At 46.7% G+C, this 5797-nt stretch overlaps 1 non-coding gene and 1 pseudogene across 1 annotated transcript; both read left to right on the forward strand.

Annotated features, from left to right (window-relative positions):
* The first annotated feature begins 3698 nt into the window (after positions 1-3698).
* On the forward strand, positions 3699-3933 carry LOC139267587 (U2 spliceosomal RNA; annotated as a pseudogene).
* A 135-nt stretch (positions 3934-4068) lies between these two features.
* LOC139267631 (U2 spliceosomal RNA) lies at positions 4069-4265 on the forward strand. Its single transcript, XR_011593929.1, has one exon. It is a non-coding gene; the product is annotated as a U2 spliceosomal RNA (small nuclear RNA).
* The last annotated feature ends 1532 nt before the right edge of the window (positions 4266-5797 follow it).

A 5797-nucleotide genomic window follows, 5' to 3' on the forward strand; every position in this document is an offset into this window, starting at 1 on the left:
TACTTTATGTCACCTTTCCAGAAAATAAGATAGTTAAGAAGCTTTTGGCTTGAATGATGGTCCATACTGAGTTAACTGGTCTCAGCTGGGTTGGAGGTATGTCACAAGTGGCCTCAGCACCCTTGGGTTAGGGAGGGTTAAAATCAACCAATTGTCCCTGTTCCTAATTACCATCAGTCACTGCTACTGCAAGATACATGTGCAGGTGTTGGGGCCTCCTTGTAGGACTGCTCCTGAGCACGGCCAAGGGGGCCATCAGCCGGTCCAGGCAGCGGGCGGTCGAGGGGGTCGTTCAGCCCGACTGCCTGCCTCTCTTCCGTGCTCACATCCGGGCCATGGTGTCCTTAGAGATGGAGCACGCGGTGTCCACCGGTACGCTCGCGGCCTTCCACGAGAGGTGGGCGCCGGAGGGACTGGAGTGCATCGTCACCCCCGGCAACCAAATTTTAATTTGATTTTATATGTTTTAAATTTGTTTTAATTGCCAAATTTTTAGTGTCCCCCTCCCCTTTTACAGGGGGCACTTGTAAATTATGGTTTTAGTGCAAAAGAAAATTACAAAAATACAAAAAAACAAAAAAAAAAAGGGCCTTGGAAAATGTTTGGAGTGGCCCCCAGATTGGGGGGCACTTGATTTAAATGTTTTATTTTGTCTCCTCTAAAAGAGTTGTGCAGGTGTTGGATGAGAACAGATCATCTCGGCCGTAATCCCTTTCCATTGGATTGTGGTCAGGAGTAGGAACCCTGGCTGGATATTTTGTTTGCAAGTTCTGGGACTTAGACGTGTGAAGTCTACAGAGATCTAATTTTATATATAAGGTGATGTCACTTCCCCATTGTTATTCATCACTGACAGGCTCTTCACCTACACGGTTAGCTCATGTTGACTCAGCACCAGCCTTTATCTACAAATAGAAACAAGATGAAAGTATCTTGCAGAAAATAGTGGTGAATCAGAAGAACCTTTTGTTGGTTTGCTGATTGCATTTGCATTCATATCAAAGCTGGCCATGCAGGCGCTGGGTCCCATGCCAAAAGAATCACTTACACATTGTGATTTTATTATTATATAGTACGTCATATGCAATTTGCCCTTTTACTAAACCATTATTACAAAACTTGTCTGTATAAACTGAAAAATTGTAATTCTAAGTTCTTTGTACCTTGTATGCTGCATTGAGGCTGAAAGGTAATCTGTAAGGGAAAAAAATGGGATCAAATGGTTCATTGTGTTCTCTCCCCCAGTATAACAGCATATTTCAGCGCATGATGAAAGAAAATGCATAAATGACAAAGCATGTAACTTACATGGTTTTAATAAGTTGGATCTAAGATGTCATCATAGCAAAGTGATCCTTAGTATAATTAAAATTGGGGGAAATATGACGTTATAGTTTGGCTTGGTCAGCATTATTGAACAGATGGATTATCATTCCATTAGAATGTAAGGGAAGTTACATTCTCTCGAAACTAAGCCACTCTCATGACATCAAGCATTGTTGAAGTGCGAACTAAGTTTCAGTGTAATCACATAACTAAGAAAATGAATGAATTAAACATATTGCAATCATTGAAGATTTTTTTTCTTTCTTGCATTGTGACTTTCCCTTTCTTCCTCTTCTTTCTTAAAGGCTGGTATTCAGGCTGGGGCACAGCTCCACCAGCACCAGTCGTCCTCCGGCACCATGCCAGGCTATTTGGCTGTGGATGGCATCACGGCCATGTTTTCATTTGATATCCATAGAGTTGTGTATGCAATAACTCAATAGACTGAATACTGTAAACTCCGAACAGGTACAAACCTGGCTCTACTTTATTAGGGTCCAAAGTGATTACATTACAAGATGGCTGGCCTTTTATACCTGGGCCGCACACACGTGCACACAGCCCAATGACCTCCAACAGTGGCGCCACCTGGTGGCTAGTAAAGCCAAGCATACATACATGACAATATTCCCCTTTAAGATATTAGTTGTTATGTCTTGGATAAAGAGTCAGACTAGATACTGCAAGCTCAAGTAGTTGTGACCGTAGTCCTTTATTACAGATCTCCGAGTGCCTCTCCAGTCTGTGAGACCTCCTTATATACAGGTGCTCCCAAGGGATTGTGGGATCCCTTGGGACTCCAGGGGATAAGCCCTCTGGTGGTTAGACATGTTAATTACAGGTTTACCTGCATAACAACATTCCCACCTGGCCCCCAAAGTCAATAGTGTGACTATTTACAATGTGAATTGATCTGGAGCCTTCCTTTCCCTGGTTGATCGTCTCGGTGCAAATGCTGGTGTTGGTGAGTTGTTTGTTGGGCCTTTGCTGGGCTGTTGTGCAGCCGGCCTTGCTGGACTGCTGGGGGTGGTGAGTCTTGCTGCGGGTGATGGGTTCTGCTTCGTGGTCAATCGCTGGGTCGGTTGCCACTTGTGTGTGTGTTGGAGGGTCGAAAAAGGTAGAGTCTATTGTGGGTTGTTCTGGATAGTCCGTAAATCTGAGTTGGGCTTGGTCCAAATGTTTTTGCAGGTGAGTCCATTTGCGAGTTTGACCACAAACACCCTGCTCCCCTCTTTGGCCAAAACAGTGCCAGCAATCCACTTGGGACCTTGTCCATAGTTAAACACAAATGCAGGATCATTTACTTCAATTTCGCGTGACACATTTGTGCGATCATGATATGTATTCTGTTGAAGCCACCTACCTGTTCGTGTAGATCAGGGTGTACTAACAAGAGCCTTGTTTTAAGTGCCCTTTTCATGAGCAGTTCACCCGGTGAGCGAGTGGGGTCTTGTGCGGTAACTAAGCAAGACTCGGGATAAGCAAATCTGCAGCGAGCCTTCAGTTACCTTTTCAAGCTCTGCTTGATTGTTTGAACTGCTCGTTCTACCTGATCGTTGGACGCTCGTTTAAACGGGGCAGACGTAACATGTTTGACCCCATTGCGGGTCATGAATTCCTTGAATTCGGCACTGGTAAAGCACGGCCCATTGTCACTTACAAGGTCATGCAGGCTGTGCATGGCAAACATGGCCCATAGGTTTTCAATGGTGACGGCAGAAGTGCTTGCAGATATTATCACACATTCAATCCATTTGGAGTACGCATCTACGACTACTAAAAATATTTTTCCCAAGAATGGACCTGCATAGTCGACATGAACCCTAGATTCTCTGGAGGGCCAAGACCATAAACTTAGTGGCGCCTCCCTGGGTGCATTGCTTAACTGGAAACATGTATTACATTTGTGCACACAGGACCCTAAGTCTGCATCGATACCGGGCCACCACACGTGGGATCTGGCTATCGCTTTCATCATTATAATGCCTGGATACTGTGGAGATCACTAATGAAAGTGTCCCTGCCCTTTCTTGGCACAACTACCCGATTACCCCATAGGAGGCAGTCTGCCTGTACAGACATTTCATCTTTGCGCCGCTGGTACGGCTTTATTTCTTCCTGCATCTCTAACGGGACACTAGACCAACTCACGTGGAGCACACAGTTTTTTACTAAGGACAGTAAGGGGTCCTGGCTCGTCCAGGTTCTAATCAGTTGGGCGGTAACAGGTGATTGCTCACTCTCGAATGCTTCCATTACCATAACTAAATCTGCAGGCTATGCCATCTCCACCCCGGTGGTGGGTAATGGTAGCCTAGTGAGAGCATCGGCGCAGTTTTCTGTGCCTGGCCTATGGCAGATGGCATAGTTGTATTTCTCGGCCTTTTGGCTAAGATCATGCGTAACTGACCTGACAGGGGAGTAACCATGACCCCAAAGTGGTTCTCCCTGAATCAGGAAGGTGGTTCTCCTATGCTTTTTGGAAATAGGAGGTGGGTGGGGTGGCTTGACCCAACCACCTCCACGGAGGTGTGTGGGGGGCCTGACCCATCCACCTCCATGGCACGAACCTGGTATTGCAGTACTTCCAGGAACAGTGCAGTGGCTCTCGGCCTTTTGGCTAAGAGCATTGGCGCAGAGTGATCTTTGATGTGTGCAAGGTGACCTCTGGCGTTTGTGATTTGACAAAGAATTGGAAAGATTGGCTACGAAAAATTAAAAAAAAAAAAAAAATGTGAGTGCCCATCTTCTCGGCCTTTTGGCTAAGATCATGCGTAACTGACCTGATAGGGGAGTAACCATGACCCCAACGTGGTTCTCCCTGGATCAGGAAGGTGATTCTCCTATGCTTTTTGGAAATAGGAGGTGGGTGGGGTGGCTTGACCCATCCACCTCCACGGAGGTGTGTGGGGGGCCTGACCCATCCACCTCCATGGCACGAACCTGGTATTACAGTACTTCCAGGAACGGTGCTTGGGCTCTAGGCCTTTTGGCTAAGAGCATTGGCGCAGGGTGATCCTTGATGTGTGCAAGGTGACCTCTGGCGTTTGTGATCTGGCAACGAATTAAAAAAAAAAAAATGTGAGTGCCCATCTCTGGATGCAGACCAATGCATTTGTATTTATCCCCTTATTTTTAGAAAAGAGGGATATAAGCGGTTTATGGTCAGTTTCCAATTCAAATTTATTTGAGCCCGAACAGATATTGATGCACTTTCTTTACCCCATAAACACACGCTAACGCTTCTTTTTCGATCATACTGTAGGCCCTCTTGGCCTTAGACAGACTTCTAGATGCATAAGCAACCAGTTGCAATTTCCCAAATTCATTAGCTTGTTGCAACACACATCCGACCCTGTACGATGACGCATCACTAGTACCAAACGTTTACATGGATCGTACAACACAAGCAATTTGTTTGAACATAACAGATTCCTAGCTTTCTCAAAGGCATTTTCTTGGCTTTTACCCCATACCCATTCATCTCCCTTATGCAGTAAAGAGTACAGGGGTTCTAACAATGTGTTATGACCTGGTAAGAAGTTACCAAAGTAGTTCAGGAGTCCTAGAAACAACCGCAGCTCCGTCATGTTCTGTGGTCTCGGTGCGTTCTTGATTGCTTCTGTCTTCGAGACGGTGGGCCTGATGCTGTCAACCGTGATTCTTCTCCCTAGGAACTCCACTTTAGGTGCCAGGAAAACGCACTTCGAGCATTTTAGCCTGAGCCACACATGATTAAGCCGACTAAGAACCTCCTCTAGGTTCTGCAGGTGCTTGGGTGTCCCGACCTGTAACCAAGATGTCGTCCTGGAAGACCACGGTGCGTGGGACCGACTTCAGCAAGCTTTCCATGTTTCTCTGGAATATCACCGCGACTGATCGAATCCCAAACGGGCATCTGTTGTAAACGAAAAGACCTTTGTGCGTGTTGATGCAGGTGAGGCCTTTCGAAGATTCCTCCAGCTCCTGCATCATGTAGGTTGAGGTCAAGTCCAACTTCGTGAACGTTTTCCCTCTCTCAAATAGGTCATCTGCCTATGGTAGTGGGTATTGATCCTGCAGCGAGAAATGATTGATAGTTACTTTGTAATCACCACAGACTCTGACGGTGCCGTCTCCCTTCAGGACTGGAACAATCGGACTGGTCCACTCATTGAATTAGATCGGCAAAATGATGGTGCAGCCTGTCCAGCTCGATCTCTACCCTCTCTCTCATCGTGTAAGGTATCGCTCTCACCTTGTGATGGATGGGTCGCGCCCCCGGAATCAAATGGGTCTGCACTTTTGCTCCTTGGAACTTCCCGATGCCTGGTTCGAACAGCGAGGGGAACTTGCTTAGGGCCTGGGCACATGAGGTGTCGTCGACGGACGAAAGTGCTCGGACGTCATCCCAGTTCCAACGTACCTTTCCCAGCAAGCTCCTGCCGAACAGCATGGGGCCCGGTACCACCCAGAGTGGTAAATCGTGCAC

Source organism: Pristiophorus japonicus, chromosome 7, assembly GCF_044704955.1.
Source record: "Pristiophorus japonicus isolate sPriJap1 chromosome 7, sPriJap1.hap1, whole genome shotgun sequence".
Lineage (NCBI taxonomy): Eukaryota > Metazoa > Chordata > Chondrichthyes > Pristiophoridae > Pristiophorus > Pristiophorus japonicus.